Below are 15,216 nucleotides of genomic sequence, written 5' to 3'. Positions count from 1 at the left end.
AAAACATTTCTGTTAGTCCTTAGTAAAATATGATTACTAGAATTGAAAGCAATAAGCCAGATGTCACTGCACGCTATAGAAGGATTATCATTCCTGTTGTTCTACACTCCATTCCTCTCTGAATGTAAACAAAGACTATTTTAGCTTCTTTACCTGCATGTGGTGTCAAACTATTGACTCATATGGAGCTTGTGATCCACTAAATCCCTCAACTCCTAGGAGTTCACCTGAACTGTTAACCAGATATGCAACTCCTATTCTGTATTTGTGAATTTGGTTCCTTCAACACATGTAGAGGAAACTATATTCATCCCAATTAAATTTCCTCTTATTCTATCTTTCTAACCTATTAAGATCTCTCTTCTATTCTCCTAAAAGAAGTAACATCCTTTACAGCATTTCTACATGACACTTCCTTGTTTGAAATATCTTGTAAACTGTTTATACCACTTATATCTCCATTGCCCTTTGGGTGATTTGTCAATTTCAGTTCTCTAGAGAATGTAATATTCCATGACTTCAGTAATACTGTAGATAAATGTAAAAGCAACATCACATTATTTATTCAGTATGGTTCTTGAAAGTGACTCATCTAAGCAAAGGAAATTCGTGGACTGGGTGCACACTCTTAACTAAGCACTTTTTAGAAGCTCAGAATCATTGTTACAACTGGTCAGAGAGAATGAGGATTGGCACTAGCAGAGGGAGATGCTATTTAAATTAGCAATACTCTCCTGAAAATTTCTTTATCATTTTTCTCAAGGAAGAGTAATCCAAAAAGAAAATGGAAATGACCTCTAGGGCAGGGGTTCTTAATCAGGGGTCCATGAATTTGGTTTTGGTTTTGGTTTTTGATATTTTGATAATTATATTTCAATAAAATTGATTTCCTTCATAGTCCTGTATATTTTATGCATATAAAACATTATTCTGAGAAAAGGGATCCATAGGTTTTCACTAGACAGCCAAAGGAGTCCATAATACAGAAAAGGTCAAGGACCACTATTCTTAGGTAACAGAAGCAGCAACATGGCTCAGTGGATAGAATGCTGTGCCAGGAGTCAGGAAGACCTGCCTTAGGTACTTACTAAGTAGGTGACACTGGCCAAGCCACTTAACCTCTGTTTACTTCAGTTTTCTCAACTGTAAAATGGGGATGACATTATCACTCACTTCCTAGGTTTGTTGAAATAACATTTGTAAAGCACTTAACACAGTATCTGGGACATAGTGAGCATGTAATGGATACTTCTTTCCTTTCTTCATAACAGTTTGTCATTTGACAAGCATAAATCATAACATAAAATCAATGGGCCTAAGACCTAAAGGTCAGTGGTATTTCAGAGGGATCAAAAAAGGTATAAATGACATCTCCTTTTTAGCTTTAGTATTGGCCACAGCAGTTTCTGTCTCAGGCTTAGCCTGAGTACAGCACTCACCTCATCATGAACCACCTATCAATATGATTAGTGTAAAAATCGAGTTGCATTATTGGGTCATTCTCTTAGCCCAGCTTAGTGGGTTTGAAACACCAGTTTTCAAAGCTCTAACAATCATCTGACTGCCTTTCCAGTAAAGATCACCCACAAGTAACTAAAAACAGTATGTACTATGACTGAAGGATTGACAGCAGGGCAGAACCTAGGGTAGGAAAATTGTATCTGTGTACTAATCTCAGAACACAGACTGCTGGCACCATTAGATTAGTCCCACTTATTCCTGGTTATTATTTCTGCTTTGTTTCATTGAGATCACCTAGCCTACTGACAATGAACCTGGGCAAACCCTAAATTACAGTATTATTCTCTGGCAGGACTCATAGGACATTACTTCTACAACATGGGAGACCTAAACCTTCCCAACTTGATGTGAATTTCATCATCTTGCTCAGAATTAGAAGTCTCCATCACTGGTTCAGGACAGAGTTGTCTCACTATCCAACCTCCATGGAGGGCAAAATCCTCTTGTGGGATCTCCCTGGCTTTCCTGATGAGCCTATGTCAGTTGAGGTGCTGACACATCAAATATCTGTTATGAGATTTGGCTCAGACTCAAGGGTGATGGCTTTCCATATGACGTATATTCTCTGTGTTATGAAGCCCTGACTGATCAGTGAGTACCAGCACATGACTTCTGCCATGCCATCAGTTAGCCAACCAAGAAGATGGCCCACGCTTTCCAATTTCCAAAAAGTCCCAACCGCCTATAAATTCCCAAACAAGAAAAAGTTGTCATTTAAACTACTGTAGCAAAAGGAGAGAAAGAAAATGGGCCCTACATGTATAGAGAGGTCTGTTGCGATTCTGGCTCTATGGGAGGCAGAATAGACATCTCTAGCCTCTTCTCCACCACCCCACCACCACCTTCTCAGAGGAAAACTTTCATTCCTGCCAGGAGAGGAAAGCAGGAGGTGGGTGCCAGAGGCCATGAATCTTCCCCCAAGGGGAAAATTCCAAAGTCTCTCAAGTAGCAAGTTGAGAACAGCAACATGACAAAGACAGTTGATTCCTCTCATGTCTTCTCAGTCTTTTATTTCAGCAAGCTGGTGTCATGTTGGCCTCTTCCATCTTCTCTCTCAAAGCTTTTGAGCTACACTCAAAGAATATCCTTGCTTGGAAAGTCTGGAAGGGAGACTCCCATTTAAATAGTCCCCAAAGTGGGAGACTCAAAGAAGATTGGCTGAGAACTGAAGACATCACCTCTCACCAACTCCACCCCTGGAGTTTCCATCTCCACCAATAAGGAAAGAGTCCCATACCAAAGGGCTTTGGGACTGTGGTTACACTAAAAATGCTACCTTTCCACCAAAAAAAAAGTTTTTAATGTAATTATTATTTTATGAACTTTTATAATAATGAGTAAGATATAATTATTACTATATGCTGTATTATATGTATTATTATTTACTATATAATTTTATGTAATTTTTACTATATTATATATTATATACAATTACTATATACTATGTAATTATTACTATATATAATATTACTGCATAATTTTATAAGTATTACTATATACTACGTTAGACCTACTACTACTACATATCATATAATAATTATTATATCATTATTACTGTATATTATTAATATTTATTATACATTATATAATTATTACTATACACCATATAATAATCACAATATAATTACTATACAGACTGATGAATGTTTTGACTCTAAGGAAAAGTTGTTTATGCTAGTGAAGATAAAGGGTATTTTTTTTCACCACTATCAGAAAGAGACTCAAATTGTAGTCGAAACAATTTGCTTTTATAATTAAGAACCTGCTGAAAATGCCATCCTATCCTTTAAGAAGAAGCAAAACCCCTCTACCTTGCTGCCTTCTTGAATAACATCTGATCCCTCCTCTTTACTTTAAGCACAAAAGTTATTCCGAACTTTCTTAATTCTACTCAGTCTCCTTACAATATCTCTTCAAACACCACTTTTAGCAAAGGATCTACCTTACTTTACTAAGAAAATAGAGACTGTCTGTCTGTCTGAGTTCCCTCTTCTTCCCTATTTCATACTTGAAAAACTAGTTCAATGCCTTGAGCTCCTGATTCCATCTCCCATCTTCTCAAGTTTTTCCCCTGTATCATTTCCTCTCTTTCTGTCCATCTGTCTCTGTCTCTATCTCTCTATATAGCTCTCTGTGTCTCTCTGTCTCTATCTCTATGTCTCTCTGTCTCCCTTTCCCTCTCCCTCTCTCCCTTTTCCTCTCTCTGTCTCTGTCTCTCTCTCTCTCTCTTTCTCCATATCTTTAATCTCTCCTTATCAAGCACTTTCTTCCCTGATATTTAAAACATACCCAGTAACCAAGAACTGGAAATCGAGGGAATGCCCATCAATTGGGGAATGGCTGAACAAGTTGTGTGATATGAATGTAATGGAATACTAGGGATGATGAACAAAATGATGAACAGGTGGACTTCAGGAAATCCTGGAAATACTTATATGAACTGATGCTGAATGAAATGAGCAGAACCAGGAGAACATTATACACAGTAACAGCCACAGTATGTGAGGACTATTTCTGATAGACTTAGCCCTTCACAGCAGTGCAAGGATCTAAAATATTTCCAAAGGACTCAATGTAAAATGCCATCCGCATCCAGAGAAAGAACTATAGAATTGGAACTCAGAATGAAATAGACTATTTTCTCTTTTGTTATGTTTTGTTTTGGTTTTTCTCATGGTTTCTCCCATTTGTTTTAATTTTTCTAAGCAACATGACTAATGTGAAAGTATGTTTAATAAGAATATATGTGTAGAACCCATATAAAATTGCATGCTGTTTGGGGGCAGGGGGAGAAAATATGAAACATGTGGAAGTGATTGCTGAAAACTGAAACCAAACCAAACCAAAAAACATTCACTTGAACCTGCCCTCCTCTCAATCTTTCACATATAGCCATTCTACCTTTTACAGCCAAACTCTCAGAAAGAGTTGTTAATTCTCATCACGATTTCCTCACTTCTCAATCTCCAACACCTTGCAATCTGACTTTGATTTCAGCCACTGAACTGAAATTGTTCTTAGTAAAGGCACCAATTACTTCAGTGCTAAAGCCAATAGCCTTTTCTCAGTTGTCATTCTATTTCACTAACATCTTTTTGGGGGGTTGACACTTTTGACTACCCTCTTCTTCCAGGACACTCTCCTTTCATTTTTATAACGCTGCCCTGTCTTGGATTTCCTTCTATTGTCTGACCACTTCTTCTCTATATACTTTACTGAATCATCCTCAGTATCCCTCACACTCATGACGGGTATCAATCCAACACTGTCCTGGGCTCCTTTCTCTCCTCTCCTTATACTTTCTCTATTTTTGAATCTCATTAGCTCCCATAGGATCAATTATCATCAATATTTCTTCCAAATCTAGATATCCAGCCCAAATCTCTCTCCCAACCTATAGTTGCAGATCACCATCTGTCTTCTGGATATATTTACCAAGGATACCCAAATGTTCAAGACAGAGTTCATGATCTTTCCCCAAAATCCGCCTCTCCTCCAAACTTCCCTATTTCTGTTGAGGGGGCACCATCACACTTTCTCTTACCCAGATTTTCAATGAAACTGATATTGCAAACTCTTCATTCTCCCATACTTCCTACTTCTAGTCAATTCCCAAGTCTTATTTCTTCTACCTAGGCAATATTTCTTACAACCATCTCTTTCTTTCCACTCACCTGGCTAGTTCAGGCTCTCATTTTCTCCCACCTTGACTTGCTATAATCCCCTTATTGTCTTCCATGTATTGAGTTGTCTCCACCTCCAATCCATCCTCCATACAGTGGGGGGTGATTTTCTTTAAAAAAAATTACTATGAACCTAAATCTCAACAATTATGAATTTTTCCACATACAAAAAAGAACCAAAAAGATGATTACACATGAAATTATAAACTTCTATTGCATGTTTTTTCACATCTATAGATTTAACATGATGGTAACAAAGTTTTACTGCCTCACTGTGTCCCCTTCTGAACTTCTTTCTGTTCCCTTTTGTGAGAGCAGAATTCTTCCTCTAACGACTCCCTCCTTTCTTCCTAGAAGTTATCTCTAGAAACAAATAAGAATAGGTAAACAAAACAAATCTGTGCATTGTCCATGCCTGAAAATGTACGCCTTATTTCTGTAGTCCATCATCACTCTGCCAAGAGGTAGGAAACATGCTCTGTGAGCAGTCTTCCGGGAGTCATGACTGACCATTGTGTTGCTTAGAGTTCTAAAGTTTTTCAAATTTGTTTTCCTTACATTATTGTAAATTGTTCTCCTGGTTGTATTCACTTTACATTAATTCCTGCAAGTTGTCCCAGATTTCTCTAAAGTTGCCAGTTTTATATTTTAGCCATTTGGGAATCAATAGGAACTTACTTTGTTTCTAGTTCTTTAACACAATGAACAGAATTCTGCTAGAAATGTTTTTGGATATTTGAGACCTTTCTCTCTGTCTTTGACTGTTTGGGGACTATGTAAGGTGTGTGTGATGCCCATGTGTGTTTATTCTAAATGAGGCTCCTGGGAAGACTCCAATAGATATTTCAGGAATCTTGCCCAACCCATTTCAAGGGAGACTGACTCTTACCTGGAAGTAAGGGAGTAGCAATATAAGGCTAAAAGGAAAAAAACAAAAAACAGTCACTCCTCAAGGAATTCAGAATCTAACAGGGGAGACAGAATGTAAACAACTAGTATAGTTTGTACCTAGTTGCACAACTATATCTCGTTGTTTGTATGTTACCTTTTCCCGATGGCATCAGTTGATCTGACTGGCAGTACATTGATCAGAGTTCTTAAGTCTTTCAAGATTGTTTGTTTTTATAATGTTGTTAAGATATAGCATTTCCCTGGTTCTCCTCACTTCACTCTGCATCAACGTTCATACAAATCATTCAAGGTTTCTCTGAAACCATCCCTCTCTTCATTTCTTATATCATCATGGTATTCCATAACATTCATATATCATAATTTGTTCAATCATTACTCAGTTGATGGACATGCACCTCCTTAATTTCTAGTTCTTTTTCCACTGCAAAAAAAAATCTGCTGTAAATGTCTTTGCACATAGCAGTCCATATCCTCTTTATTTGGTTTCTTTGGTGCATAGACCAAGAAGCAGTATGACCGGGACAAAAGAAATCTATAGTTAGTGATTTGGGAGCCACGACTGAAAATTACTTTCCAGAATGGCAGGAACAATTCACATGTCTACCAATGGTGCGTTAAAATGCCAGTTTTTTCAGGCCCTCCAGTATTTGTCATTTTCTTTTTTTGTCAGCTTTGCCAATCTGATAGATATGAGGTGGCACCTCAAAGTTGCTTTAATTTTCATTTCTCTAATTATTAGTGATTTAAAGCATTTATTTCTGTGCTTCTTGATAGCTTAGATATTTTCCTTTGAGAACAAATTATTCATATCCTTTGATCACTTATCACTTGAGGAAGTGACTCTTATTATTATAAATTTAAATCAATTGAAAATGAGCCCTTTATCAGAAAAATTTGTAAAAAAGAGTTTTTCATGTGTGACAGAAACTAACCAAGAAATCTGGGGAATGGGTCTTTACAACTAGGTTGGGTTAATGGAAATTTTAATGAAGGCCAACAAACCAGACATAGAGAATATCAAGCCCTAACTATTTTCCAACTCCATGGTTGCTCTTAAAATGAATAAATCACAAAGGCTTTACTTCCTCAGGCTTTACAATTTAGGAGCATTTTTAGTCCAATATTATTTCCCTTGTATAATCTTGTGATTCAAATTAATTCAGTTCAAATTATTAAATTCTACTAAAAGCTCAGGGCACTAAAATAAATAAACCTAATATACTTACTTTGTCTAGATATTACAATATTAATCTATGTTTCCCTTCCAGTTTGATTTAGTTATTTTTTTCTTTTGTTCATTAAAAGGGCCATTCCCTGACTACTTCTTAAAGAAGCCTATTCACTGAATCGACATTACCCTCATTTTAAATGAGTATCTGAAAAGGCCTTAGCCTAAAAAGGCCAAGGTCTCCCAGTGCACCCTGTGCCATCTCCAGTCATCCTGATGAATATCTGATCACTGGATCCAGACAGCTCTGGAGGAGGTGAGGCTGGTGACCTGCACAGCCCTCCCTCACTCAAAACAAAGTCAAGTGCAAGTCATGTCACCATTTCTCTGATGACATGGTCTTCTTTGAAAATGAAGGATGAACACAAACCACAACAACAACAATCAGTCAACAAGTATTTTTTATTTTTTTAAAAATTTTGTATTTATGTAATATTTCATTCCCCATGTGAAAACAATTTTTAACGTTTTTTTTAAAACATTGAGTTCCAAATTCTCTCCCTTTCTTCCTGCCCACTCCCACCTTATTGAAAAGGCAAGTGATTTGACATAGGTTATACATATGTAGCCATGCAAAACATATCCCTAAGTCATATTGTAAAAGAAAACATATACAAAAAAAACTCAAGAAAAATAAAGTTTAAAAAAATTATGCTTCAATCTCTATTCAGATGCCATAGGTTCTTTCTCTGGGGATGGATAGCATTTTTTTATCAAAAGTACTTTAGAGTTGCCTTGGCTCATTGTACTACTGAGAATAGTGAAGTCATTCACAAGCAACAAGCATTTATGAAATGCTTACTATGTACCCAGCATTTTGTTAAGTTCTAGAGATACAAAAAACAACAACCAAAAAAAAAAAAAACCAGACAAAATAAACGATAAAAAAAGAGTCCCTGCTTTCAAGAACCCCTCAAGGTAACACTACAAACAGAAAGCTCAAATTGAATTGAAATGAATTAAAATTGAATTCACATCTTTCAGTCTTAGCCTAGAGAGCAAGTAGAGAGTGCAGTGGGTAGAGTTCCAGTCAAGAAGACTTCTCCTGAGTTCAAGTCCAGCTTCAGACACTTACTAGCTGTGTGACCCTGGGCAAGTCACTAACCCTTGTTTACCTCTGGTTCCTCATCTGTAAAATGACCTGGAGAAGGAAATGCCAAGCTACTCCAGTGTCTTTACCAAGAAAACCCCAAATGGGGTCACAAAGAATCAGACACAAGTGGAAAACAACTAAACAACAATAAAAACCTCCCAACTCTTAGTTGTGTGCATAGTAAATTCAAATTTTTCAAAGGTAATTTAGGTAGAACATAACCACCTGCTATAATACAATCACGTAGTGGCTTCCTAAAGTAACTCAAATTACATTAGACTATGATTTCAGGTCAAGAAGAAAGATTTTTGTGTTAGATAGCAGGTGGACAAGATGTGTGATCTTCCCCAGGAAGAGTCTGAATGATCCGTACCTCAGTGAAAAACATTGCACTTGCTCCCTCTCTGGCTCCCACAAAATGAAAGTCAATACACAAGCTCTCACGTCCTACCTTTACTTTAATTTAGTAACACATCCAGCACACCCATTCATCGCAGCTGATACTTAATTAGGATAAAAACATAACTGCTTCCAACCCCTGCCCCCCACACACGCTTATCTTTTGTTTCTCTGGGGATACATTTCTCAACCTGGTGTCATCCATGCCAAGTACAAAGCATGAAGTATCTCAGGATGAACTAGCGGGTGTGATAACTTTGTATTTGTGCAGTTATAACTTAGGGGGGCTGCTTTGAGTTTGCTATATGTAATTCCTTGCTTTTTTTTTTTCCTTGCTTTTCTTAATCTCTGCTTTGGGTTGGTCAGTATTTTAATTGCTAAGGAAACAAGATACTCTCTTTTTGCCTCTGCTAAAACTAAACTTCAAATCGTTTGGGCATTACAGTGAGGGTTAAGGGTAGGAAAGAAGAAATGATTTATATTTCATTGTGTCCACTGTACTTAATAAATACTTGTGAATTTAATCGATTTCCTTGGTTCTACATAACTATGCCTACCTAAATATAACTCTGTATAGAGAAGTATGTCACACAGAGGCCCTCATAAAGTCCAGGAATACAACATGAAAGCAAAACTGTCACAATAAAGATACTGATTCATATGTGTGTGTGTTATTGAGAGCCAGCAAGCAAAAAAAAAATCACAAAATCTATCAATCTCTAAATCTCTCTTTCTATTTAAATATCATCCATCCATCCATCTATCTATCTATCTATCTATCTATCTATCTATCTATCTATCTATCTATCTATCTGTCTGGGTTATAGTTGTGTTCAGTGAAGTCTAGTACCCCTGGTATGAGGGCTGCTATCCACCTTTGGGGTCCACCTGATCCACCTAACTCTCACCTGTGGCTCCAAGAAGTTACAGCATACACAGTGCCCACATCTTGGTAAACTGTTTCAGCAAATGGACTAAACAAGGTTGAGGATAACTACAGGGTCTCAGACCCATCATTGAGGTTGGGGGGTGTTTACCCAAAGCATGTGAAGACTTCCGCTGTTGGAATGGATGGATGAGAACAATTTATTTCAATGTTCATGAAGGCAGCAGAAGCAGGCTCTTTGGAGTGCTTAGAGCTTGGTTAGACATCAGAGATACCAAGATTATCCATTGTATCTCAAACTATCACCAGTCGTCTTGACTCTGTCTCACCGTTGGACTGTGATGATTTTAGAAGAGAATGAGGCCAATGACTTCATGCAATTCTGCCTCACTTAAATCCAGTTTATACATGTATCAAAACTGTCTTATTATTTTTACCTCTCTCAAAGTCTTGGAACAATAGGCAAGTGATGAAGAAGCAGGTGGCAATACACTGTGGCCGCTGTAGTCACAATCCTGCACACAGGCAGCCCAGGCCATAGGGTTATCTTCTCACTGGAAGCTGCAGTGGGATTCAGCAGCCCTCAGATGTCTGGGCAGCCTTTTAAGGATCACACTGCTCATCTCCTGGTGTGAGGAAGGGACTAGAAATGTGCCCTAAAAATTGTCTGCTTATTCAACCCTGGCCTGATTACCGCAGCAGGAAAGGATCCCACCCTCTGGTTGAAACACACAAAAAAATGTACAAAATTGTGTGCAAAGATGATTACACTCACTCATAGTACATGGAATGTGCGCCTACTTATAAACAACACAAAATCCAGTAAGCCTGAAAGAGGAACAGCTCTTGTTGCAAGAGAACTCAGCAGGTATTACATCCAAATAGTAACCCTAAGTGAAACAAGGATGGCAAATGAAGTCTAGCTTACTGAAGTCAGAGTTGGATGCACATTTTTCTGGAGTGGCCACAGTGAAAGGGAGCACCATGAAGCTGGCCTAATCTAATAACAAGCTTGTATGCTTATCAAAAGGAGTGAATGACAGGATCATGACAATGTGATTGACACTTGCAGGAAAACATCATGCCACCATCATCAGTGCCTATGCCTCCACCATGACGAATCCTGATGAGGTCAAAGAAAAAATTTATGAAGACCTGGAGCCCCTTATCATCAATGTGCTGAAAGAGGACAAGCTTACAATTCTGGGTGATTTTAACGCTAGAGAAGGCTCAGATTACCAGACATGGCGGGAAGTCCTTGGGAGGAGTGGAGTTGGAAACAGCAAGAGCAATGGTCACTTACTACTGAAGACTTATGCATCTCACGACCTTCTCATCAGCAACATCAACACCTTGCATGTACCTAAACGCAATAAAACTTTGTGGATGTACCTTTGCAGCAAACATGGCATTTAATAGATTATGTGATTGTAAGGAGAAGAGACAGACAGGATAGGAAAATGATGAAGGCAATGTATGGTGCCAAATGCTGGCCTGATCATTGACTTATCCTCTCCAAACTAAATATTCACATTCAACAAAAGCATTGACCCCAAGGCAAAATGAGTATCAGAAGAATTAATGTCAACAGATTAGAACTCTTCTCTGAGCAGGAACAGTTTGTTACTAACTTGGAGGGAAAGTTGAGCAAACACGCAGTTGGCAACAGCGGAGCAGAAAAGGAGTGGACAGCTTTCAGAGATTTGGTGTACAGTACTGGCATTTGTTCATCTAAGTCAGAACACTTACAAGCATCAAGACTGGTTTGATGAAAGTAATGAGCATATGAACTGATGCTAAGTGAAGCAAGCAGAACCAGAAAATATTATACACAGGAACAGCCACAGTATGTGAGGATTATTTTTGATAGACTTAGCTCTTTACAGCAATACAAGGACCTAAAACATTTGCAAAGGACTCTTGAGGCAAAATGCCACCCATATCCTGAGAAAGAATTATAGATTTGGAACTCAGAATGAAGCAGACTATTTTCTCTTTTGTTATGTTTAGTTTTGTTTTGGTTTTTCTCATGGTTTCTCCCATTCATTTTAATTCAACTAATGTGATTTATTTAATGAGAATGTATGTGTAGAACCCATATAAGATTGCATATCATCTTGGGAAGGGAGGAGGGGACAGAAAGTGAGTAAATTTAAAACTTATGTGAGTGATTGTTGAAAATTGAAAACAAATAAATAAATAAATTTTAAAAAAAGAAAATTATGGGGATATTCAGAAGTTGCTAAATGAAAAAAACAAGAACTCCACTGTGTTTACCAACAGGATAGCTCACCCATCTCTAAGAAGGCAGCATTCAGTTCTATCAAAAGTAAAGTGCAAACAAAGCTTAAAGATGCATGGATTCTTGGCTCAGTAAGAAGGCAGATGAAATTGAGTTTTATGCTGATAGTAACAATCTAAGACACTTTTATGACACCCTGAAGGCAATTTATGACCCGAAGCCCTATGGTGCATCTCAACTACTCAGTGCTGTTGGAGACACAATGATTAGTGATAAGGACATTATCCTAGAGAGATGGGCTCAACAATTCCATAGTGTTCTCAACAAATTGTCATCAGTCAATGCTAAAACCATTGACTTTACCTCAGGTTGAAGTCAATCCCTTCCTGGCTGAAGTTCCAACTGCAGGAAAGGTTTTGAGGGCTGAAAGCACCTGCTGTTGATTCTATTCCAGCTGAGATTTACAAGGTGGGGGGGTTCATTGCTCACACAAAAAGTAACTGAAATTGTTTGGGTTATATGGCAAGAGGAGGTCATCCCCCAGGAGTTCAAGGATGCCTCCACTGTCCATCTCTATAAAGATCATGGAAATAGATTGTCCTGTGACAATCACAGGGGGGGGGTCTCTCTCTTAGTCATTGCTGGCAAGATTCCTGCCAGAGTCCTGCTTCATAGGCTGATCCTTCACCTGGAAGATGGACATATACCTGAGAGCCAGTGTGGCTTCAGAAAGGGCCAAGGAATGGTCAATATGGTGTTTGTTACACAACAACTCCAGGAGAAAGGCCAGGCGCAGAACAGAGGTCTGTGTATAGTATTTGACTGAGGTCTTTGATATCCTCAGTGGTGAAAGTTTACAGAAAACTATGTCAAAATTTGATTGCCCAGAGAAGCTCATCAGTATTATACCTCAATTTCATGACAGCAAGCTTGCCCACATTCTAGATAATGGGCAAATGCTCTAGTGCCTTTCTCGTCACCAGTGAAGTGAAACAAGTCTGTATGCTTGCTCCTGTGCTTTTTAGCATGATATTTTCAATCATGTTGTCAAATGCCTTCAACAAGGACAAAAAATGGCACCATTTACACGGATGGTAAATTCTTCAATTTGAAAAGGCTACAAGCCAAGGCCAAAGTGGAGGGAATGTTGGTGCATGATTTTTTTGTTTGCAGATGATTGTGTTCTCAATGCAACCTCTGAAGTTAAGATGCAATAAAGAATGGATCAATTCTCTGCTGCTTGTGCTAATTTTGTCCTAGCAATTAACAGCAAGAAAACACAGATGCTCCATCAGCCACCACCATACCATCCACATGTGAAACATTGGTTACAGCAAATGGAAAAGTTTTAAATGCTATGGATAAGTTCATTTTCCTCAGCAGTATACTTTCCAGGGATGTACACATTAATAATGAAGTTGACACATATATTATCAGAGCTAGCTCAGCGTTTGGGAGGCTCCAAAGGAAAGTGTTGGAGAGAAGAGGTATTATACTGACTACCAAAGTGAAGGTCTACAGAGCCATTGTGCTGACCTCATTGTTGTATGTCTATGAAACCTGGACAGTATACCAGCGCCATACCAGGGAACTGAATTGCTTCCATCTGAATTGTCTTAGGAAGATTCTGAAGATCACCTGGTAAGATAAGATACCAGACAGTGAGATCCTTTCTCGAACAAAACTGCCAAGCATTCAAACTCTACTTCAGAGGCCCCAACTATGATGTTCGAATGCCAAATGTATGCTTGTCAAAAAGACTATTTTATGGAGAACTCACACAGGGCAAGCACTCACATGCTGATATAAATCACCAATAAAAAGTGATGCAAATACACACTGAAAGTCTCTCTTAAAATCTTTTGAATTAATTGTATGATATGGGAAACACTGGGACAGGACTGCCCAGCATAGAGTGCCGTTATCAGCAAAGTTGTACTCTGTGAGCAAAGTAGAATTGAAGGAGCTCAAAAGACAGGTGAGATGAAAATTTTAGAGAATCCACCCCAAATGTTCACATTGATTATTTGTGCCTCACCTGTGGTAGAGCATTCCAAGCTCATATTGGTCTGATCAGCCACAGTCAGATGTTCTGTAACTTGACTCTAACATAGTAATGTCATTTTAGTCCTCTTCAAGAACAAAGAACAACTGATTATCTATCTATCTATCTATCTATCTGTCTGTCTGTCTGTCTGTCTGTCTGTCTATCTATGCTATTTAACATAAACAACTCTTTCTTTAGTTGAAATCTCTTACATATGTGAAAGCTTTTGCAGTGGCATTCTATGTCATATAATGCTGATCTATTTATCATGGAATCATAGCTCTAGAGTTAGATGGGACCTTTGTAGCCATCTAATCCAACTTCTTCATTTTACAAATGAGGAAATGGAGATCCAGAGAGGTTATGTGACTTATCCAAGGTCACATTGGTAATTTGGATTTGAACTCAGGCCCTTTGACTCCAAGGTCAGCCCTCTGTCCATTGAACCATACTGTTTGAAAGGCAAGAAGGAAAAAGAAAAAAGAAAGGAAGGAAGGAAGGGAGGAAGGGAGGAAGCAATGTGTCAGGCACTTTGCTAAGCACTTCACAAATATTTTGTTTGGTCTTCACAACAACCCTGGGAGGTAGATGCCATTATTATAACTATTTTACAGTTGAGGAAACTGAGGCAGAAAGAGGTTAAGTGACTAGTCCAAGGTCACACAGCTGACAAGTGTCTGAGGCAGGATTGAAACTCAAATCTTCGTGACTCCAGGCACAGTGCCCTTCTCTATTCACCATGCAATCTAGCTGCATTAGCAATCTCTCATTGGCTTAGAGCTTTGTCCATCCCACAGAGAGTCTAGTCAGTTCATCGTTGGGGTTTGGGAGGCAACACAGGCCACATAGAAAGCATCATGGCAATGAGACAGAGTGATAGACCTGGGCTAATTAAAAAACACAGTGTGTATATCAATTAGTCCAGGATGGCAGCAGTGTGTTTCTTTCCTTCTTTCCTTCCCCCTTAACATAACCTAATTAAAACTCTGGCTTTCACATGTAATCACATGCAAATGTGCCTAATTGTAACAGAAAAGTCATTAAAGCCACACTGTAAATTAGTTTTTCAGCTTAGCTTCAGTCACTGGGAGGTCCCTGTAGGAATGGGCATAAAACAGCTAAGAAAAAGGAAGAAAAAAAATGGGAACATAAATTACTACTGGGAGAAACAGAGTTCAGACAAGCACCACAATTCAGGGCTTTGA

The sequence above is a fragment of the Notamacropus eugenii genome, chromosome 4 (genome assembly GCF_028372415.1).
Source record: "Notamacropus eugenii isolate mMacEug1 chromosome 4, mMacEug1.pri_v2, whole genome shotgun sequence".
Lineage (NCBI taxonomy): Eukaryota > Metazoa > Chordata > Mammalia > Diprotodontia > Macropodidae > Notamacropus > Notamacropus eugenii.
This window is presented reverse-complemented; position numbering follows the sequence as displayed.